We start from the raw sequence: 25443 nt of genomic DNA on the forward strand, positions 1-25443 counted from the left end.
GTGACTGCTGACTTGTCTATGTTCAGTCCATTCCTTGGGTTTAGGAACCACATCTTATACATCTTTGAATCACAAGTTTCTAGTCGCATGCCTGCTGCTCAAATGGCATTCTACAAATGAATTGGACAAAACTTGATCCAAAAGATCAGTAACTGTCTACTCCTCAGTTTATTGCTTTTTCTAATTCTCAATGCAAGGTCAGATACACGTCTCTTTCTTGGTTATGGGAACAGAGGAGCATGCAGTGGGAACTTTGTTCTGTATCTTGTCTTTTTGTTTCTCTTACCTTACTTTTGTTACACAAAACTTCTATGAAAATGTGGTAAGATATTGTTCCTTTTTTTATAGAGGGAAAAGGATGAAGAAATAAGCAAAAACAGTTTCAAAGGTATTCTAGGGCTTTAGAAATAACCTCTTGTCTTTCCTAATGGTGGACCCTAGAGTGAGCAGGGACTTTATAAATACAAAATAATTAAACAAACTATGTGGCTAAATCTGTGGCTTATAGAAGAAGAGTTTTTTGTTTGTGTGGAGACTCTTCTAACATCTCAGATTATTCTGCTCATGAACAGTCTTTGGAAGCCCATTGCCAGGGCACGTAAGCTTCACAGTCTTTCTCTTCATTAGAGAAAGTATAAAATATCCCTGACCATGGGAGGGTGTGTGCTCTGTGTGTGAGCTTGCACCGGCTCGCCAAGATATTCTCCATGTGCAATAATGTCATTTTTCATAAACGTTTTCTAAGTTCTGAGTCAAAAACAGCCTTGTGGCCACCATCCATCACTTCTAAAGCTAGCAGCAAAGACGTCCTTGGCAAGACTTCTGCTCTCTGAGCCAAACCACCAACAACTACTCTTTCACACAAGGCTTCCTGGCCTAACCTACATGCTGCTAACCACACAGGCAACGCCCTCCCTCACTGTGTTGCAAGGGGGCCATCTGGAGGGGAGCGGGGAGCTGGGACAGAGGGCGTAGGAAAACAGCTTCAAAGTGCAGGACTTAATTTGTAGAGCTTTGCATGTGGGTTGTGACAGAGAGGTGGTGAAGGGCGTAAATCGGGTCAGGCAAGGTTTGTCTCTGTAAGGACAAGGCGGGAAAACAGGCAAGAGGATTTTGTGAGGGTGATTTTTACATAATGCTTTGTTGATCTCTCTTGCATGTGCATTAGAAATTGCTGCATCCATTGCTTCTCTGTCCATAGTCCCATAGAACTTCACTCACTTATTTTTATACTAGAGTATGTACTATGTTAGCAATTACATGCCAGTTTTCCCAGGTAGAACTACTGGTACAGATGTTGTCATTTATCTTTCTAAATTTCTTTTCCTTTCTTTTCTTTTCTTTTTGTACCAAGGATTGAACCCAGGGGCACTTAGCCACTGAGCCACCTCCCCAGCCCTTTTTTAAAAAATTTTATTAGAGACAGGGTCTCACTAAGTTGCTGAAGCTGGCTTTGAACTCATGATCCTCCTGCCTCAGCCTCCTGAGCTGCTGGGATTGCAGATGTGTGCCACCATGCCTGACTCTATATCTTTCCTTCAGTGACTGGAATAGCAATGGATACATTGTACTTGCTTTATTAATATATTTAGCTTACTTCATTATTACAATGAAAGTAATGCCAAAAAAATGGTGACACTAATTATGAGGAGTCAATAAGCAAAACTAACAAAATCTAGGTACGTTAAAGAATACATTCCAACTCATGGTATTCATCTAGGTTTCACTTGATGCACATGCTTTGGATGACAGTTAATATTTTTATGTCAATCAGTCTAATTAGAACTTCCATATGAATTTTAGCTTTAATACGTGACTTCCTTTTTTTCTGAAATAGTAATAGCATAAGGGAAGAAAGAAACAATGGTATTAAAACCGCAAGTATGAAGACAGCTGGATCTCACCCAAATGAGAGAACTGACGTGTGGATGGCAGGACCAACCTAGGCTCCTTCATGCCCATACCTAAATCAGTCTTTCCCTTCCCAATGGACAGAGATGCAAATCAATGGGTAATGTGCAGAAGAAAAGTTTAACTGTGCAATGGGGTGAGACTCTGGGAACTTTGAAACAACTGGTCATTTAAGCATGAGTGTTGAAATAACATGTTGTTCTAGAAGTTTTCACTGTGAGACTAATATTTCAACACATCTGAACACTTCCTTACTGCAAACTTTAGACTTAAAAATGAAGTTATATAAGTAACAGAAATTTCCAAGAGAAAAAACACTCAACCTAGATAAACTCCATGATCGAGAAATGCAAGGCTCCATAGTTGGGGACATTTCCAGCAAGTCTCCCCGATGTTGACTACTTCCAGTGAGAATCACTCTGAGCTGGACTCACTTCAGAAGCCCCATTTCTCGTGAGGGAATTACTTAGAAAATTGATGTTTAACAGAATCTGATTTTCTGAGAATTAGGCAAATTAAGATAAATACTTTCATTTGCAATCCCATAAATCCATATATTTATTGCATGATGATTAAATGAGTTTCTATATAAAATAAGTTCTGTGCTAGTGTCCTACACACGGAGTTAGGTGGTGTTTACTTTGTGTAAAATCAGAGCTACTCTCATCTGAGTAGACAGAATATGATTCTCATTATGAAAATTTAATTGAACTAAGGAAAAACGCTATATCTATTTGATTAATGGCCATATTGGAATAATGTGTCTTTACCCAAAATTTATTCATTCTTTACTTACCTTTAATCTTACATTTTTTTTTTTATTTTTTGGCTTTGGTTCACATATTTCTATGTTACTTTTAAAACTTATTTAAATTTTTAAATTATTATTAATTATTATTAATTCAGGTCAATAAATCATAATCATGTATATTTATGGAATACCATATGATGTTTTGATATAGATATAAATATGGAATGATTTTATTTTTATTTACCAATAGGAATAAAATAATAATAACAAATATTATTATTATGCAAAAGCATATGAAAATATGGGGATATTTAACAGTTTGGAGAGGCCTTTAAAAACATTTCTCTAAAGATTAAAGATAGTCAAGGATCTGTTACACAAGTGAATATAAAAGAGCAAGACCAGAAACAATGTACTTGGAGATCTTATATTTGTACATGACAAAGCAATCTTGTCAGAGGTAAGTGTAACTGTTTTTCATGGTCCTGTTAGAAATGAAGATAAACAGGTTTAAATATTATTTTTAATGATTATTATATTCTCAGACTCAGGAATGCCTGAATGCTGTCCTATAATTATCTAGTTCTCATTCCTAACAATAATTGAGTTCCCAAGAGATCTACATAAAAGCTTCAAATGACAAATAAGTAAGAGTGTCACTTTATTGTAGGCTAGGTAAAGATCCACACTTAACCCAGAGGTCTGCTACAAAGCTGATTTGACACACATGATTGTAGCCAACGTCCCAGATGGGTGAAGTCTTCAGTCTGGGGTTTGCCTACCTTGCCAACATGTAAGCCTTTGCTCCCACTCCTCTAATCTGATCAAGAAGGAAATCAAAGTATGTGGCACATAAATCCATGGCATATGTATGTGTGTGTGGAGGAACAGAGAACGCTTAAGGCTGCCCTCACTAATCAGGCCCAGAAGAGATGGAGGAGATAGGATGCCTGTCACACGCGTGATTAATGGGTGCCTTCAGGACCGAAGTCCAGCTCATTAGCAGCTTGCTCTTCCCGTGAGGGGAGCCAGGGTGGAGTGCACTGAATGGCAGGCAGTTCTCCATGAGTCCACAGCAGAGGTGAGGCTGAACCAACGTAGGCATGCCTCTGCACTGATGGGAATAGGCAGAAAAGAAAGAAAGTAAGAAAAAAGTCACAACCTCTGGTGCCCTTCTCTTCATGGCTTACCATCCGAGGACCGACAACCAATGCTTCAAATCCTTGTGTCACATACCTGTCTCTGCAGTCTCTCCTCCCAGCCCTAACAACTCAGGCAAAGACATGGAAGGACACTTTGGTGCTCTAGGGAGACAGCAGCTCTCTCTACTCTGCCCAGCTCTGTGTCGGCTACAAATCCTTAATAAGAAAACAGATAAGCAAAAGCAGTTTTAAATTTTCTAACTATTAAGTGATTTTTATATTATACCAGAGATAACTAATTTATAATCAATTAATTCTTAAAGTCATAAAATGGAGAAGTATCCTGCCCCACTCATTGCTCAGATATTTTTATCCTTAAATCAACTACCCATAAGTTATTTCATATGAGTTCTGCTTCCATATTTCTAAATAGTATGGGCTTCTGCCAGATTTAAGCATTATTTTACATAATATGTATGGACAACCTGTTTTCGGAGATAAGGATAAGGATTGTCTCTACCAAAATAATATGTTTTTTGTTGCTATAATATCAGATTGCTAAATTTTGCTAATTCTAGATTGCTAAAAATGTGTCACAGTTGTGAATGAAACCAATAAGGTCACTTCTTATGACTATCCAAGTATTCTTAAGACAATAGATTTATATTCTTGTGACTATCTATTTAGTGTTATATCTCGACCTTTCTTGTAGATTCTATATGGTTGTTGTTTTGGAAATTAATTGTACCTTCCAATTTTTATATGTTTTGTTGTCTATGAAAAACCTAATTGACATTTTCCCTAAGAACTCAATCTCTCTACTATAGGGCTACCAATATTATTTTCTGTATAGTCAAGTATGTCTTTCTCTTTTGTTGTTGTTGTTTCTTTCCTGGAGTATTTATAGAAACATCCATACCTATGTGATTCTGCTCAAATCTGAATTATTTTTTTCGAGGTCTCCTACCCACTTGTAAACCTGAGAATTCCTTTTGATGCTGGATAATCTCTTTTCTAGATGTATTTTCCTCTTGATCCCCCCTTTCTTTAACATTTTGCTCAAAAGTGATATTCTAACAACACACTGAAATGCAATGGTAATGAGTTAATTTTACAGTCTTGATATATCTAAAATATGTTGTCTGGGTATAGAATTCGATGCTGAAAGTTTTTCTGTCAGAATTTTGAAAGTAAACCTTTCCTGCTTTCTAACTTCCAACCATGCTGTTTAGAATATTTTTATTTAACTTACTACCTAAATTTCCAGAGTCTAAATCTCTTGGGTTAAAATCCCTATTTATTTATCTACCAATGTGACTAAATGACATTTGCCCACTTACATAAACTCTCTGTGTATCTCTTTTCCCGTCTGTAAAATAGAGTGTGATGGAATTCTATTTAAAAATAAAGCCTTTTTTGATATCATTATCATTTGGTGATTTTAATTTAGATGGGAGAAATGGTATTTTAGATAAAACTCACTTTTATGGCACTTAGTTATTTGATATGTGAATGCAATATCCAGTTGAGGATCTGTAATATAGATTTTCAGTAAAACACAACATGTAATATTATGCACATCTCAGATGCAGAAACACCAACACTAAACAGTTCACCAATTTCTAGATAAATATTATGTATAGGATAATACTTGTAGTGTAGCCTTTAAATTATAATTTTATTCTGAATATTTTAACAAATAGTTCACCATATTAGTCTGTTATTACTCTGTTGCTATAACAAAATATCTGAGACTGGATAACTTTATAAAGGAAAGAGATTTATTTAGGAGGCTCAAGAGGTTCAAGGCTGCCCTTGAACTAATCAGGCCCAGAACAGATGGAAGAGATGGGATGCCTATTACATGTGTGATTAATGGGTGCAGTCATGCCCACAGTCCAGCTAATTAGCAGTCTGCTCTTCTGGTGAGGGGAGCCAGGGTGGAGGGGACTGAAAGGCAGATGGTTCTGGTAAGGATTGAACAGCATTATCTCAGCTCTGGTTAGGAACTCATGGTGGATGGCATCAAAATGGTGGAAGTATATGCAGTAGCAAGAAATCATATCACAAGAAGACAAAGAGGCTACAGACAGGCCAGCCTTCTTCTTTTGTAACAACCTTCTCTTAAGAACTAATTCAGGGGTACTATGAGTGCTGCCTAATTCCTTATGAGGGCAGTGCCCACAAAGAACAAAGGACTTCTCACTTAGTTCTAACTCTGAAAGGTTCTACCATGTAAGCATCACCATGCTGAGGACCAAGCCTCCAGCAAATGGATCCTCAGGGGACAAAACACATCCAACCCACAACCAAGAGTTGCCCTTTCTGCTGAGACTCTTTCCAATATTGATCTTTTCAGTCACACAAATTTAGAAGCTCTTTATAGGTAGGATATATTGTAGATAAGGATGGATAAAACTCCTAAGAATGAAAGTGATACAGAGGAATACAGAATTTTTGCAGATACAGCTGAAGAAAGGATTTACCTTTCCTAAAACAAATAATAAGAATGTTGTAGGTAATTTTTTAAAGTTAAAGAAACAAAATTAAACAATTTTGTTTCTGTTTTGTTCAATGATAGATCTTCAAGGCTTGAATCAGTATTCAGGTTTTTGTTGTTCTTGTTTGTTTGTTTGTTTGTTTTTTGTACCAGGGATTGAACTCAGGGGCACTAAACCACTGAGCCACATGCCAGTTCTATTTTTTTTTTTTAATTTAGAGACAAGGTCTCACTGAGTTGTTTAGCACCTCGCTTTTGCTGGGTCTGGCTTTGAACTCTTAATCCACCTGCCTCAGTCTCCCGAGCCTCTGAGATTATAAGCATGTGCCACCATGCCCAGTTTTGTGCAGTTTTTAAATATTGATTTGACTACAGATTTCTCTGGCTTTTTGAATAACATTAATAAACAAGCTTGGGGAAACCATGCATTTACATTTCATCAGATCTGGCTACATATATGCATTTACATTTTAGAGATCCCATACATTAAAGAGAAGCTTCATTTAGTCTTGTGTGCAATGAACTTACAGATTAAATCAAGAGGAGAATGTGAGGAGAATGAGCAATGATACAAATTTCATCAGTTCAGGTTAATCAAGAGGCAGGTTTCAATTTTGGAATAGACAGGGGCCAGTTTTATTTATGGAAAGAGCAGGAAAATTTCAGGAGAGTCATCAGACCCTGTGAAGAGTCCCACCTCCCACTTATGCCTTAGCATCCAGGTGCACTCAGTTCTTGGGTGAGGGCAGGACATGGCAGCATAAGGGGAGGTCCAGATGGTGTGGTCTGTGGATGATGCTCTCCTTAGCAGTGGATCTGAGCTTCACAGTATCATGACCAACCACATATCCAAAAACCTCATCACATAATTAAAAGAAACAAATGTACAGATTTATTAACTTGATAGAAACCCATTGTTTGCTGTTATCTAAGCATAATGATTTATTGTTTTGAAGTGGATCTTTCTTAGTGCATTATGGTAATTAGTAATAGGAATGTGCTTCACACCCACAGATGTGAGACTGAGTTCTGGAAACACCCTGATTAGGAGATGGAAAATATGGACAGTTTGTTCCATGTCCTTGGGTAACTTATTTAACTTCTTCTTCTGCAGCTATTCATAGCTAAAATAATTTGTGTAAAAATTCTAGGTAAGTACTATAAAAATTACATTTAGCAGCATCTGAGCCTGAGGCGATATTTTCATGTGACATAATTTCCTATGGAACAGAGACTCTTCCTTCATTTAATGCATGGTTATTTCTTAGAACAGAAATAAATAAGAGTCTGGTTAATATAATTTCTATTAGAAATTCCATGTTGCAAACATTAAACAAGTCTTTTAGTCTTAGAAAAAAAATATCACATACTCAAAGGCTATCTCACATTTTTTCTCTGTATTTTTTGTGTTACTATGGCTAGAATAAAAGCCTATTGAAGATTGTCATTGTGTATCTCTCATTCCATATATCTTGTTCTTGCATTGTCATAACTGTGTTATGATTTCTTTTACTAGAGATAAGAATAAAATTAAATAATAATTATTGATGACTTACTATGTTTCAGACACTAGCTAACAGGAAATCTACCTCCATATGTCATCTTCAGTATAAGAGCTTACTGACATTCTGGAAACAGTATTAATTTTGTAAACATTATTATCTTTTATTTGGAAAAAAATTAATAGAACTCCTTTGGAAAGAAGTATGTTGTGCATTATTAAAAAATAAAGCTATTGTAATTCCATGAATCTTAGGAACTGTTAAACTAGAGGGGGAAAAATGTGTTTTCCAAACTTCCCTTATTAGCACCTGATGCTAATTCCATCTCACCCCACTCCCTCTGTGACCTCCCCATCCTCCGCTGGAAGTCTCATGTGTTGAAAACATTATCCTCAATGTAACAATGTTAGAAAATTATTGACTTGTGAAAGCTGTAGCCTCATCAGTGGATTAATCCATTTGACGGATTAATAATTTGAATGGACTACTGAGTTGTAACAATAAGTAGGAGAGCCGTGGATATAAGCAGGTGGGATATGGCCTGCTGTAGGCAGAAAGTAGGTGGCAGGGGGGGCATGCCTTGGAAGGTTTATCTTTTTCTTGACTCCCACCCTCTTTCTGCTTCCTGGCTGCTGTGTGTTGAACAGCGTTCTCCTGCAGTGTATTTCGACATGATGTTCTGCTTCATCTTGGGTCCAGAGCAAGGAGTTGGCTAACCATGGAATAAGACTTCTGAAGCAGTGAGCCAGAATAAAACTTTTACTCCTCTAAGTTGTTCTTGTCAAGTAATTTGGTCACAGAAACAAAAAGCTGACCAGCAGAATTCTGTACAAAATTCAAGAGTGATGCAACAATGACACAGACAGAAGGTCAAGCCATTGAAAATTCAACGTAATCCAGTATAATCTGGACATCATGGCTAATATGCAGTATTTGCTGTAGAAACACATGGAGGATTTCACAGAGTTTCATTTGCTCATTTCATTTTTCCCTATTTTGCATGATGAATGCAATACATTAAATAGTAGGATTTGACAGGCTCTGCAGGGAGAAAGTTCACACTCCAGGATTGTGGTTAAGAGAACATCTTCAGATTTAGACACATTTTGTCATTTTACTTAATGACTGAGTAACTTTAAAAACATTGCTTAGACTGTAAGTTCCAGTTTTTTTATTTAAAAAATAAGACTAAAATACTTAATTAGATAATTATGAGTATTAAACAAGGATATATATTTAAAGCAGTTTCTGTTGTGCCTGATCCAAGTAAACACTTAATAATTAGCTCCATTATTTGAAAAGATACTAATTTTTTACTCTTTGTTATAATGCTCTTTTTGTGAACTTTTCTTTTTTTAATTGAAATTCTCAGTATTGAAATCACCAAATAGTTTTAATTCTACAACAGTCTTCTTAAATACAAGAATAATTCACATATATGATTTTTAGAAACATATTCATCTATTATTTAATTGCTATTACATTTAGGGATAGTGTAAATTAGCACTTACCATAGGCATCTAATAATACCGGGTGTGCTCTATTTATCCCAAACCCAATTCCATAGCTGCAAATAGAGTATCAGCTTCTCCATTAATTCTACTTGATAGTTTCCTAATGAGTCAGAAAAACAAAAGCCAAATTTACAAAGACATTTGATTCATGAAAGTAGGTTCCATAAATAAGCAAGAGTTCCTCAGACCAAACAAAAACAAATGACCAGGTTTATTCTATTATTCAAAAATGATCAAACATCCAAGTTAAATAAAGGATGACTTGAGCAGCAATTGTAAAATGCAAACTACTCTGCTCCTTCTGGAACTTCAGAACCAGCTTTTCTGTCTGGTTCTGTATTGAGTAGACATGTGCTTTATCTGCACTAGGTGCCCTGACCCCAACCATCAATTAATATAGCAGGGAGAAATTAAATAATGCACTATTTAAAGAAACATAAAGAAACACAAGCACAAATATAAACAAAATCAACCAATAAGTGCCACTTTCTCCAGCACAATACTGTATATTAACTGAAAATATAATCCACTAAATTCAGTATAATGAGATTGAATTGGAATCCATAGTGGTCTTCAACTGCACCTATAATAGTGTTTAAGTTGTGAAAAATGCTACTACTAATAATAACAATAACAACTCTGAAACAAATATGTTAAAATTGTCCACTATTAGTAAATGAATTGAATTGGAGAACATTGTGTTGAGTAAAACAAGACTCAGAAAATCCAGGGTCAAGGATTTACTCTCATATGCAGAAGCTAGAGAGAAATAAGATTTTTTTAAAAAATGGAAACTCATGAAAATAAAAAAGAGAATAATGGAATAGAGGAAGGGGATTGTGGTGGGGAGAAGGAATGGGAAAGGGAAAAAACTGCAGAATGAAATTGGCCAAATGATGCTATGTGCTTGTATGAATATATCACAATGAGTCTGATTTTATGTATATTTATAATACACCAAATAAAAATAAATTAATAGAAGAAAGTCCTATAGAGTGCAAGTGGGGGGTCAGGGGAAGGAATGAGGAGAGGGAATATGACAATACTGTAGATCAAAACAGAACACATCATGTTATATGCATTCTTGAATATATCAAAATGAACCACACAATTCTGTAAAACTATAATGCATTAATAAAATATAAACAGAAAATTTGATCAGCTATACTGATTATATTATTTTTTTCTCTATTTCTCAGCATACTTGAAATATTTCATGACTTTTGATAACAAAAATGGTTAAAGTAAACAATTTTTTGTGTGGTAAAGTGGAAATTGGGAGATGCAATTGAATTCTTTTGAGTAGGTCATTATTCATGTCAACCCTTAGTTTCTACCTATAAAAATTAATATTCAAAAAGTATAAAGTGGTTCTGCTTTGCCTTTACATGCTTTATAAAGTATTTAATAACTATAAAAAGAGTTAATTTGAGAAAATACCTAGCATAGTATATTATACATAGCAAATTCTCTTTAAATAGTATTTGTACCAAAATAATTTTGATAATATTATTGCTCTGTATAAGTCCTTCACAGGACAGGAAGAATGGTGTTGACAGTATAATTCTAACACACCTTGTGAGAACAAGTGACAAGTGAAAGTGACCTTGCATTGATATTCCCTGACAAAGGAAAGTGGAGAAATGGTCTACACTGGATTTATAGCCAGGGTGGTGGAGTCAGAGAGTGTTAAATGAATAATCGTACCTATTTTAGTCATGCTTTTGGAAAGGCTAAATTAAATTTCTTGGGATTAAATTTGACAGAGGTACATGGAGGGTGAACATGTTCCTTTTAGAACAAGAACAGATTTAAACTATGATAAGAAAAAATAAGGACTGCCCTGTTTCACTTCTAGAAAGCTCAGAGAATAATGAACCTTACAAAGAAAGAGAGAAGAGAGAGTGAAGGATTTCAAGTATAAAGCCACCATCTTTAGAGAAGTAAATGGATATTTCCAGCTGTGGAATCATATATTCAAGTTCTTAAAGACAGGGGGAAAGGTGAAGGAATTTGAGCAGAAATGCCAAAAATCAAAAGACAAAAAAGGAAGAAAGTTTCAAAGGCAGGATCAAAGCGATGAGTGATGAAGAGTTTAAGTAAGAATCAAAGCTCCAACACCAACCAGCCCTCTAAGAGTGAGCAAGAGGGGACAGGGAGGCAGCGATGGGCTTGAGAGGCACACAACCCTGGCAAGACAGCCCCAAAAAGAAGTGATACAGGGCGTTTGTCCTTTAAGAAAAAGAGGGTACATCAAGGTAAGGAATGACTGAACAGAATGTAATTGTCAGTCAAAGAAGAAAGAATAAAATCACAGAGCACCAATTGTGGCTGTTTTTAAAGTAAACCACAGGTGGAATTCCTGGAGTAGAAGCTGTTCCTGTACTGGTTAAGCAGTTTCACTTTCATTCCCAGCATCCTCCACCCCCAAACACACATACAAAGCTGGGTAGAAAACTGCCATGAAGTCTAGCAAAAAAAAAAAAAATGACAGGAATGATTAAAAAACATAAAAAGCACCCAGGGAACATAAAGAGAGAAGGTGTTTGTTTTTTTTTGCCCCTGAACTTCTGAGAAAATAGATACTATCTCAACAGCCAACAATAAGAAGTTAAAGTTTACTTATTCATGAAAATCTGGTTCATCAAATAATTATTTTCTGTATATGACAGTGCAAAACTATGGTGCAGATAGAGCCTGCTGAAATAAAGATGCAAAACCGGTAGAAATATATGAGCCCCAATTAAGCAAATACATATATATGTATGTATATGTGAATGACAGGTGAGCTCAACTGATAAGTAGAACTGCATGGAGCTGTTTTTATGTTGTTACAGACACGTTCTATTGGAATGTATCTGTCAGATTCTGAAGAAAAGGACACCAAAGAAATGAGTGTGGAGCAAGCTGACCAGAGTCAGGTCTTCCAAAGATAATACCACATTTGCAAAACTGGAACAAAGACACTAGGAATACAAATAAGGAAAAATATCCCAGGAGCCAAAGCACGAATCAATAAAATAAAACTCTCACAAAGGTGAGAGTTGAAAGAAATTCCAAATCTTCTGAAGATGTGAATATTAAAAACAGACTAACAAAATCCTCAGTTCATGCCTTGGAGAGAAAAATAAAAAGGTAATTGTGAAAATAAAAATAATAAAAACAACAACAATAAAACAGCAGGTGACTTTAAAAGGTATCTATTACTTTCCTAAGTATTTTGCATACATTAACTGTAATAGAATCATAGTAACCCAGAAGTTAACTTACTGTTATTATTATGAGGAAGCTGAGTCATAGCTTGTGCATAATAACACAACTATTAAGTAGCAAAACCTGGAGACAAACCCAAGCATTTTCCCTCCACAGTCTGTATGTCTTACCATCATGATATGCTCCCATGGTAAATTAAAATTTGGAGTTTTAAAAAACCTATTATCAATACCTCATCTTGTTGAAAGAAAAACTTCAAACAGATTTTATTTAGCAGAGTTTATTTGCGCAAAGAATAATTCATGAATCAGTCCACACTGAGAACCAGAAGTTTGGAGAGATCCTCTAAGTAGCATGAGCAGCAGCTTCTACTGGCTAAACACAGAAACAAGAGAGAAATCTTATGATTGGCTACAGCTTCTACAGCTTCTACAGTATCTGCCTTATTTGGTCAAGGTGTAATGGAGTAGGCTGCTTGTGATTGGCTGAAACTCAGCTGTTTATTATGCACCTATTTAGGTTTATGTGCTAAGTTAGGTTGCAGTTTGTAATACAAAAACTTGAAATATGGAGACAGCCTCAGGCTAATGGCTTCCTGTTTATTTATCTTACCATGTAGAACCTCAAAGTTTATGAAGTATTTACATCTAGAATCCCATGATTTCTTATATCACCATGAGAAAGATGGTACAGAAAATACTGTACTGCTTCCTCAGATGAACTGACCAATGTCCAGCGAGGACTAGGTGTCTTGCCTGAAATCCACCATTAATAGAAGTTCTTTTTAAGCTAAATCTTGTTTTTTGACTCCAAGACCTACGACCTTTTAACAATAGAAGAATTGAATCAAGAGTAAACAAGGTAAGATCACTTAACTGGTTCCTGGATGTTAGTTTTCTTAATGCATCCAAATATTTTCCACCAAGAAATGGACTAATGCTATGTTTCTATAGAATAGTAAGATGAACTTGGAAGATAGTTCCCACAGGTCCATGCACATGGCACATAGGTGAGTGTGAGTGTGAATTATAGGAGTAACCACGGCCAAAAAGAAAGATAGAAATCATATTTCCCCAAGAAAAATATATGTGAGGAAGAGTAGTAGATCCCACCATATCTATTCTGAATGTCTGAATATACCATATTAAAAGACTTTGATCCATTAACTGTAGGTTTTTGCTTCTGTTTTTTTTTTTTTTTTTATTTTGTTTTCTTTGTTTTGTCTTCTTTTTTTGTGAGGGAGCTGTGGAGACAATGAGGGTAAAGAATATGAAGGAAAAAAACATTAGCTGCAAAGACAGTTATGTGATCTTAATCTTTGAAAGCAGAAAAAAGAAAAAAAAGAATTGTCATTTTCTTGGTGTGTTTTTTGTTATTGTTTCGCTTTTTGTATTAGTGGGGATTAAACCCCAGATTCCAAGCATGCTAGGAAAGTGCTGTGCCATTGAGCCACACCCTAGGCCTAATTGTTGCCTTTTTTTATCCACTCATCCAGGGCAGACATTTAGATCATTTCTGTTTTTTACTAATTGTGAATAATAATGAAGCGACAAGAGTGTGCTGTTTCTTCAAGACACTTATTGGAATTTCCTTGGGTGAGGGGACAGTAAAAGAGAATCACGTTCTTGGAAATCACCTGGATATGGAAGAGAGCACCAGAAACAACCAAAATAAAGATGAATTACTTTGGAGAAGAGAATAATTAAATCCATGTTATTTTTAAAATTATAAAAGTAAAAGCAGGCATTTGATGATTCTAATAAGAAATTTTAAGGAGCTTGAATGATTGTGTGGGAAGAACTGTAAGTGGGCTACATGTACTTTAAAATAAGAATTAGATAAAAAATTAAAATTTAAAATGGGATGAGATATGGAAAATAGTCTAAAAATTATAAAATGTTGTTGTGATGCTAGATATAATTATAGCTACTATTACCATTGTTGTCATGGTTGATGATATTCCTGTTGTGCCACATCACTAATTTACCCAGCTCCGTCACTGGGGTGGGGACTGTGGTTCCAGTTTGTGTGAAACAGCCTGTCCATCTACCCCTCTGGTTGAAAGGATATCATCTGCAGAAGTCAACTGTTCATTTTATCATGAGGAAAGTGGGCTGATTATTTTTCAATTTCATCCCATATGAGAAAGTGGACATAAATTACAGTAAGAGAGATTTAGTTTCAGAATGACAAAGAGAATAAATTCTTGTTATTTATGCAGAGAAACATGCTATCAAGGGATATAGAACTATCTCTTCCCTGGAAATGGCAACAAATAGTCTCCTGAAAATAGTCTTCTCTGTTGTTTAGAAGAGTATTGAGGTTGGACTGGGACCATCAAGGGGAAATTGCTAGGGATCGGTTCAAATCTTCAGGCTGGATTATATCACTTGTCATCTATTGCTCAAGATATGCAATTAATCTAGACAATCACAAGTGTGCTTCAATTCTACGTATCCTCAAGTAGCCTTAAAGAATCACTGCAATTTTTAAAATATGTTCACATGTGGAAATTGTTGAAGGAATTGAGAATGGAACACTAAAATATCTCAATTATTTTGGGCAAAAAGAAATCAATATTGGATTATTTTCAGTTTTGAATTATTATTTTTTTCCCTCATTTGAACTATTCTTTGCCCAGGCTGAGGCAAATTAGTTTATTCAGCTAAAATATAGGATTTGAGGTTTCCTTCCTTATACAACTTCCTACTCAAATCCCCTATCTTCTCAAAGGCTGTGAAGGTGTTCCCTGCTTCCTTATCCTTTCAGACAGTCCCCAAAAGTTGTTCCCCATTTCGTTAAGAGGTATAAAAATGTCAGTGCCACTGAAAATATAATATCTTTATTCTCATCGTCTAGGAGACAGGATGTGGTGAGGGTGTTAAGTGTCAGCCATGTCAGATTTTACTTCCTGCATCATAATCAATCCAATATGGGTTGACCAGGCCCTGCTATGTCCCAGCTTTTCCAAGTACATCTTGCTTCTAATCTGACCTAGGTTGATCTTACTTCAATTATCCAGGGAAAAAGTTAACAATACCTGGCAATAACCTCTCCTTCATCCACCTCCTGGCCCTCTTTACATCTCCAGAGTTATAAAAATGAAGGAAATTTGTTACGACTGATTCACATGGCTTGGGAGTTGCTTGCTGGATGATTTCATAGTCTGGCTATTAGCTGTGAAGAAATATAATGCCATCCTTACATATCTGGTTCTAGCTGGGAGGGAAAGGCTCAAATAAAAGCCTCAAGGGACTCAGAGAGGAATGGAGAGAAAGAGAATTAGCATTCCCAAGACTTGATCTGATGATTTAGTAGGGTGATTAGATGGAGTATTTACCATGCTAATGTTGGAGTTGGATGCTCCAGCTTTTTAAGTTGGAGTATGTGTGCCAGCGTAGAAAGGGACTCTGGCAAATGCCATGTTAGCCTAGGTGGAAGGAAATGGCTGGAAGAGAATGCACATGGCTTATTGACTGGTTGATTTCCCCTGGTGGAGGGCTAATGATGAGGCAGGCAGCCAAGGAACCAGAGCTCTTGGGTTCAACTTCAGGTCCCGTTACCACTTTGATGGGTGGTCTTGAGGCAAAATACTGTAATGGTCCGAATTTAGGCTGATGAAGGAGCACACTCTGTGACCTTTGAAAAATAAACCCAATGTCTTTGTTTTTCAGTTTCCTGAAGAGGAAAAGGCAGACAATAATTGTATCTAAATGAGATAACATGTGAATTGTGCTAAACGCAGTGCTGGCCTCATGAAAACAGTCCAAAATGAAACGAACAATAAGAAACACAATAGAGAAATGTCTGAAAGAATCCAATTCAATAAATGTTGAACACCTATTATGAATCAGCAATGCACATGCTGTTTTGACAGAGAGGCATTCTGCGGGCACAGCTCCTGCCCCAGGTATGTTCTCATTAGAAAGACAAAAATAAACAAGCCCTTGAAATAAGTATGATGAAATCTTAAGAATTTAGGAAAGGGCATAATTATTACACATTGGAGTAATGAATCTCAGGAAAATACTAGAAATATTTGGAGAAAATCAAAACACTTTTTTATAGTCCATGGAATTATTAGAAACAGAAGCTACAGAATAGAAAACAGGTAGCCTTTTAAAAAATTTATTAGAGCTTAATGGTAACGTGTAGTAGTTGGGGTCATCCTGACAAATTCATACATGCATAGAGAAAATAACTAATCTTGATATAGAACGTATGGAGTCAAATCCAGTGACTGTACCACCTTATGTGTGTGATCCTGGGGAATCTTTTACCTGTCTTTATATAAGTTTACAGGTCTGTAAAATTAATGTAACATATAGTGAGTATAGAGTAGGATATCTGAATATAGAGTAGGATAATATATGTTAAAGAGTCTGGACATGGTTTCTACTAGGCTATATTTCAAGAGAAAAATATGATGTTAGTGCTCAGTTTTTCTATTTTTCTCCTTCTCTATTTCTTCTTATTTGATTTCTTCATTTCCTATGCTATTTTTGTACAAATAATCAGAATCATCTGAATGGCAAGTGGTCATCATTCTGCCAACATGTCCTGTGTCTCCTGCTTTGTTCTCCTGAATGAGCCCAGACTAGAGCTGTACTCTGTCATCCATATGGATGGATCCAGAACTCGCTGCTGGAATTTCTTCTGCTCTTATCTTTGCAAGAGATCCAGTAGGTGACTGGTTTACTTCCCTCCACATTCTAGAAAGTGATGGCAATGCCAAATCCCACCTCAGGGAAGTCAGGAAGGTAAATTAGCTAACACAGGAATTAGACCCTTTAAGAGAAAAAGCCTCCCCTCAAGTGCATATGGGACATTTGTATAAGTATTATCCTTCACCCTCCTAGGTGACTCTCACCTCCCAGGATCTAAAGGCCTTTGACTAACATGAGAAAAAGACCTAGAGTTTTCCTTCCAGTCCACTCTAGGGCCGTTTTCCTTGGACTTGACAATTTCACAGGCACTGTCTTCTTCTAATACAGGTTTTTTTTTTTTTTTTTTTTGTAGAAATGAAAATATTTTAGCAAAGACTCTGATCACAGCCTATTTGATAAAGCCTACCTTGAACAAGACAAAGTAAAAATCATTTTTTTAAAATTGTAGCTCAAAATTTCAGTTTCTTTTAATTCTAATATCTTTTTCATTCTTGAAGAAATCTCCCATATTTACAATTTAACATAAATGTCCCCACTCTTCCAGGGGTGAAATTTTAGTATGTCATGGTTATTTTTTAAAGTCCATTGTGTGTTGCAGTGAGGGACAAGTTAGAGGTTATTACCTGTGCATTTATTGCATCTCAACTTGGCTAAGATATGACTCTCAACCTGCACTATCCACCCATTTAAAGCATACAATTCAATCGCTATTAGTATATTCAGAGTTGTGCAACCATAATCACAATGAATTTTAGAGCATTTCATTGCACCAAAATGAACTCCCATATCCTTTAGCAATTGCTTCCCACTTTCTCCCAACCCACTACCACCTCAGCCCTATACAACCACTGATGTACTTTTTGTCTCTATGTATTTATCTATTCTGGATATTTCATTTAAATGGGGTCATACATTCTGTAGTTCTTAGTGACAGGCACCTTTCACTTAGCATACTGTTTTCAAATGCCCATCTGTACTGTAATATGTATAGTCTGTCATTGTTTTCTATTGTTGAATGCCATTCCATTATGTGTGTAAACCACATTTTATTTATGCATTAATATGGTAATGAGCATTTGAGATATTACAAGATTTTGTTCACTATGAATAATGATGCTGTGAACATTTATGTATTTCTATATACATTCTTGTGTGCATACGAATTTTCACTTAACTTGGTTACGTATCTAGCTGTATAATCACTATGCCATACGGTCACTGCATGCTTAACCTTGTGAGGAAACTTCTGAGTCCTTTCCAAAGATGCTGTACCACTTTACATCCTCATCAGCAGTATATGAGGAGGATTCTAATGTTCCCATAACTTCACCAACACTTTATTATATCTGTCTCTGCTATTATAACCATCCTATTGGGTGTGAAGCCCTGTACTTCTTTCCTTGTTCCCTTTTGATTACTTCTTCTCTGTTCAGTTCCTTTATGGTCGAAATTAATAACTCATGTTTTCCTTTCTACAAGTCAAAAAGGATGTCTGGTTCTTACTATGTCCCAGGTGGGAACAGCTCAACTCCAGAAAACGTGATGAGGGGGATCCTCCATAGCAAGGGGACGGTGATGTTCACTGTAGAAAATACAGGCCAATCACTCTTCCAGGCTTTTCTTTTCTCATCTCCACCACCCATTTGCTCTTGTGGAATCAAGGAAAAACATTCATGAAAAGAAATAAAACCATGGGCAATAAACAGAACAATGTGTTACATTCATTATTTCACTGAACAAAAGAGACTATCAAAGGAAACTAACAGCTCTTCACGTGCAAAAACATGGAAGTGGGGACTGATGTGAGGGCAGGAATAGTAGTAGACAGAGAGCCCATCTGTCCACGACAACATGATGTCTCTGGGGAAAAAAAAAGACAGTCTTAGCTTTCTTACCTATTCAGAAAAGAAAAAGAAAAAGACTAGAGTTTCTTGACAATGACTGTGAGATCTTTTGTCCTGTTTAGTTGTTCATATAACAGATGATAATATTGATCATGATTACTAAAGCTAACATCAATGAGCACTTATTATGTTCAAACATTGAAAAATTATTTTATGTTACTTTGCAACAAATCAATGCAGTGTGTGAATGTGGGTATTTTTACATTATTCCTATTTTACTTATGAGAAAATTAAAACACAGATAGATTTAAAAACTTGGCATTAGTCATCTAGTTAGTAGTAAGAAGAAGATTCAAACCCATGTTTACCTAATCCATAGTTCATGCCTCATATGTTATGTATTCTGAAAAATGATGTAATAAGTTAATAAATATTTGCAAATACCAACTTTAAAACATCCTGGTAAGGAAAAACAATCATTTTAGAAAAAAAGAAAACTAGTGAACAGAAAGACCTGTAGATGAGGCAGAAAGTTTTATCACTTACTCATCTGATTGACAACTTAAAATCTATATGCCTCTGCCTCACATAATTCTGTGTGCTTCCATAGGCTTGGCAGACTTATGATTACAGACAGTACAGAAACAATAGGAAAAGTTGCATAATGCTAACTGCTACTTTGTTCCACAAAATCTCTGAAACCCTTCAGAATCAAATTGAATTGATTGGCATAACTTGAGGCTTAACAGCAATCCTTTGCCACATGGTATTAGCAAGTTTCTGCTCTGGTACCATTTTCAGTGTTTGCTACCTGATAAGACAGTTTGGAAAGTCACATTCTTTCCAATATAGAAGTACTGGCCATGGAGTATCTATGTCTGTGTCATAAAATCTCCAGGCTATCTCAGTGCGAGAGCAGAGATCTCAATACACCAATGCTTTGCTGAATTTGGTGAAAACATGGATAGAAGGCTTCTCTTGTAGACTTCCTCACTGTAGCATCACTGCAGAACCGGTTGTACTCTCTAGCCTCCCAGAAGACAACCACATTGTGCAAACACGTTCATTGTTTTATAGCCACCCTTCTTTCAACAGGGCTCAAATATGAACTATTAATGCTAGTTCAGGGAACCTAAAAGATCTCAGAAAGTCTTCTGGAGTTTTCCTACCCATCCTCCTTCATGTAGGTTCCTTTCCCACAGGCAGTTGAACTCATTCAACTAGATGCTGGTCCCACTGGCTGAACAGTGAAACTGAAACACATCTGAGTCCCAGTGGTGAAGGTAGCTTAGGCTGAAGCTGGGATCACTTCTGTATTATTTTTTAAACCCTTACATTATTTTGGAAATCTGATCGTATTTTTTTTCTAGTTGGGTACTGAAACATGTTATATTCTGCCAAATATAATTTGAGAATCACAGCTTAAATATTTTTTCCACCCCCAAAATGTAACTAATCAAATAAGATTAAGATGATGGCTCTGAGGGAGCTTATTAAAACTAGAACTCACCAGCCTCATAGAGAAGAAATGTGCTTTACTATTAAATAAACAAAAATGTTTGTTCATGTGTGTACATATTACCAACAATTTGGAATTTAGGAATTTAAATGAAAAAGTCACAGAGCAGTGAATAAAAGAAAAGCTCAGTGACAAAGATTTACAAATTAAACATGGATTAAGGGTTGTTATGGTTTGGATGTGAGGTGTCTACCAAAAGCTCATGTGTGAGATAATGCAAGAAAGTTTAGAGGATAAATGATTGGGTTATGAGAGCCTTAATCCAATCATTGATTTAATCACCTAATGTGATTAATTGAGTGGTGATTGAAATCAGGTGGGGTGTGGCTAGGGGAGGTAGGGCACTAGGGGCATGGCTTTGGGGTATATGTTTGTATCTGGCAAGTGGAGATTTCTTTCTCTGCTTTCTGATTATCATGTGAGATGCTTCCCTCTGCCACACTCTTCCACCATGATGTTCAGTCTTACTTTGAGCCCAAAAGAATAGAGCCTGCTATCTCTGAACCAAAACCTCTGCAACCATAAGCCCCCAAATAAACTTTACTCCATTAAAATTATTCTGGTCAAATTTTTCAGTCACAGCAGTGAAAAAGCTACCTAAAACAAAGGGTCATCAACATTTTAATTTTTTAACTAACAAAACTTATTTATTTCTAAGTATATTTAAGGTAACAGGGATACCAAGATAAATACATGTCATATAAATAATAATTGCAATTCAGGATGATAGATTTTATAATCAAGCAATGGAAATTGCATTTGTACCAGAAAAGAAGAAGAAGCAAGGGAGGGGGTGGGGGAGAAGAGGAGAAGGAGAAGAAGGAGGAGGAGGGGGAGGAGGAGGAGGAGGAGAAGGAGAGGAAATAAGTGATTGAATGCTTCCAGAGTTGTCAGTGATAGGTTTATTCAAGATGAATCTTCAGTTTCATCTCGAATTTTCAGTTACTTTTAGAAGTTTGGTAGTTTTACAAGCTAAATCAAAAGACGTGGCCATACCAATATCACTGGTGTGAATATGAATATTTTATCTAATTTGGGCATTTTCTGAAAAGGAGATTTTTGTTTCAGGCTTAACCTTAGCTTCCATTTGTTTCTGTTGAATGAAATGCACTAAGCTGCTTGTCCTAAAGCTGACTTCTTGGACACATAGCTTTACATGTATCTAAACCAGTTATTAGTAGAGCAAGGAATATTCTCCAATCTACCAACTAGTAGTTCAAGTGACCAACTATATGTGTACATAGCAACACTTTGGCTCAGCTTGCACTTCCATTTTTGTTTATGGTCCATCAATTCAAGTTCATTCTGAGTCCAGAGTCCTAGATCAAACCAATTGTCTAGTCTTGGCCTGAGTTACAGGTCTATCTCCTGATGCTTGATTCCTCATCCATAATAAAATCCTTAAATCTATGTTCTAATTTGGCTGAAGTTTGTTATTGTTTTGGTGGTGATGTTTTTGTTGTTGTTTGTTTGTTTTGTTTCCTTCTGAAAGGTCCTATTACTGAGACTTGTTCAGCGGAATGGGCACCTATTGCTATAAATAATGCCTAGGTCTGGGCTTGCTGTGTCTTCTCCCCTGAGCATTGTATAGTGGTTGCTGACTTTCCCCAAAATAACCTCTTCCAGCCTTCCCTGTTTTCCAATTGCTTATACAAATTAGGCGTCTCCCTTGAGCTCCAGATTCATCCAACAGTTTCCCAAATGTTTCATTTTCTATAGGTCACAAGTGTCTACAAATTCAAGCATACTCATTTTAAATACTCACTTATCCCCTTTGGGATAATTTTTATTTCTGAAGAACAGATTACAAAGACTTAAGCTTCTGCATTTGGACTTTGCCCTTTCTTTTGTAATACTGGAAACCTATTACAGGGATTAGGGTGGTAAAGTGGCAGAATCAGATGTAATCTGCCCACAGTGGAAGAATCTGGCTCTATAATATAGCTAGTAGAAGAAGAGACAGAATGTAACAGATTTTGTGACATGGACATAGATACTCTGGTGGGCACTTCCAGAAAGATACCCACCACCCTAATAGCTCCTTTCTTTGTATCACATTTCATGGTTTCTGCACAATTACACAAGCCAAAATCTAGATACTTTCTCAATTATTTTCTTTGACTACATACAAATCTAGTCATTAGATGTCATTGACTGTCCAATATCTCATTTTCATTTCCTTTCTTCATTCCAAATTCCCTGCCATGCTTCACATGCACAGTATTATTTTCCTGGACTCTAGCCATAGCTTCCTTTCTAGTGGTACCTTCTGTCTTTTCTTCCAAGAACCATAGACAGATTACATGGTAGACAGAGTATATCTTATTCTGCCATTTTATTAAAATGATTCTCCTCTGTCTATAAAATAAAGGACAAAGCCCAAAGGCAGAACCTAAAGTCTTTATAATCTTTTCTTCAGCAACGAAAATTAGTGAATATTTATAAAAGCAGGATGTGCTTTTCCTCCTCTTCCAACATTTTGTTTTAATTGACAAGAGCCTTTCCTTCTGCCTACACAGGAAAGTTGTATTAAACTTTTGGTACTCAGTTTTTCAGGCCCAACCCCTTCAAAGCCTACTTTGGTAACCTTTTTTATACTTTCACACAAATGTCCCCCTACCATAGTTTATGCATATTAATCAAGGTTTAACTATGGATATCATTACCATTTTGCATTTAGCTTCTCCCTCCATTAGACAATGAATAGTTTGTGGAATCTCCGATTATTCTATATTAAGTTAGTGGTTTAATAATTATGGTACCAACATTTTAGGACAGTAATTTGTTTTGTTTTCAGTGAGCTGTGTTCTTCATTGTAGGAAGTTTATCATCCTCCTTGGTCTCCATACACTAAAAGCCAGCAGAACACTCTTCCTGACCTCCCCACTAGTGACAAAGAGATATAGATTCAGATACTTTCAAATTGTCCTGTAAAGGCTAAGGAATGTCAAATTCACTCCATATGAGAACCACTGATCTAATTCATGGTTTGGTATATGATCTAATTTGATAAGGACAAAGGAAGGAGGGAAGGGAAGGAGGAAAGGAGGATGAGAAGACACAAACACGTATATAAAGGATAGGATAAAGAAATATACCTAACAATATGTTTATTTAAAAACAGCAAAAGGAAAATGAACTAAGGGATTAATTGTCTTCAAATCTAGAGTGTTATGGACTCAGATCTGGACTAGAATGAATGTGCCCCAAATTGATCATAATGTGGGGGAAAGATAAATCTACAATATTTTTGAAGAGTTTTCAAAAGTCCAGACATTCCTTGACATTCATATTTTCAAATATTCTGCTTCAGTGTTTGGGCAAATACATTAGGATTGTCAGGTCATGTAGCATAACATTTTTTTTTTTTAATTTTCTCCATGTAATACCTGATTTGGAAAAAAAAATTCAAGTCAAGCCTTGTGTTCTTTGTCTCTTCCTGTCTATAGGTCACACTTGGCTTCTTATAGAAGCCATTAACCAAGAAACAGTTGGGTAAAAATCCCAGAAGAACTTGAATGGGCTGGGTCTGAGAGAAGATGAGGTATTTATTGCTGTTGTCCTCGTCATAAACTTCTTCATGTCTGGAGGCTGGGGGAAAAAGGATGGGATAGCAAGGAGGCCAGGAGTTTTTGTCAGGTTTTCCTCAAGTGAGTTTGGATGGAAGTCAGGTCAGAAATTAATACTGGTATAACTGCTGCAGTATGTGCTTGAAGCAGGCTACACGATTCTATCAGGGATCAATATTAGCATTGGGTTTCAATGGGAATGGAGCTTTTCCTCCAAATGATGAAAGTAAGGCTTTTACACTAACAGAAAGAGTTAGCAAGCTGATGTAACACAAGTGTCAGGTTGATATATGAAGGTCCCTGTGGCATTTAGAAAAATAGCAGCTGCTTGTTTCCTTTCACATTACTATTCATTCTGGTTTAAGGTGGTTAAGATCAGTGGGCCCATCATGATTTAGTAGAAAGTAAAATTTTCTGAAATTTTCTGAATGTTAGTCCTAGTTCTGAAAATATGACATCATGATATTGTTACTTCACATGCCTATATCTTGGACTTTATTTATATAGAGAGATATTTGACACCCTAATTTCTTTTAAAAAATTCCTGAATTTTTGTGACTTCTTTTTGGAGAAAGATGTTTTCCATAACACACTGTTGGTTTTCTCTGAGGATGGGGTAAGGGAGAATGAATAGTGGGCAACCTCGGCTTTACCACATAATGCTATATAAGCCTTCATATGCTGTAGGTCTTTGCTTCTTCTGTGAAATTCAGAGCAAAATTATCCTTTTCTAATTAGTATTCTCATTTTAATGTTTTGGTGTTCAACATTAAAATATTTCTCTTCTCATACATACTGAATTCATTCTACCTGAATCCTTTCAATACATAGATTCTAGATTGCAACATTCCATAGTGTGTCTTAATGTGTGTGTTTGTGGGGGGGCACAGCAATGGGGGGAGGGAGAGAGAGAGAAGAGAGCAGCAGGAAAAGAGAAGGAAAAACACTGATGTTATGAATGCTCACAGAATAAGAGAATAGAGAAATTTGAGAACCAAATAAGCTTGCCTTCTGATCTTATCATAACGTTTATTGAGTATTTAACTTTCCTTTACCCTCCATATTTTTTTCACACATATATGAGGTTATTGCTTTGGTTCTGGAACTATATTTTAATCATTTTAATATTCCCTTAAGGGACTCATACAGAGAGTGGAACTGAGTTGGATCTCTTCAACTATATACTAGTATTTTACTAGTCATTTATTTGAATTCAACATTGATCTTGGTCATGTATTTTCTTTTTAAAATCTGTGTGTGTGTGTGTGTGTGAGAGAGAGAGGGGGGGGAGAGAGAGAGAGAGAGAGAGAG

The sequence above is a fragment of the Marmota flaviventris genome, chromosome 9 (genome assembly GCF_047511675.1).
Source record: "Marmota flaviventris isolate mMarFla1 chromosome 9, mMarFla1.hap1, whole genome shotgun sequence".
NCBI classification, from domain to species: Eukaryota; Metazoa; Chordata; class Mammalia; order Rodentia; family Sciuridae; genus Marmota; species Marmota flaviventris.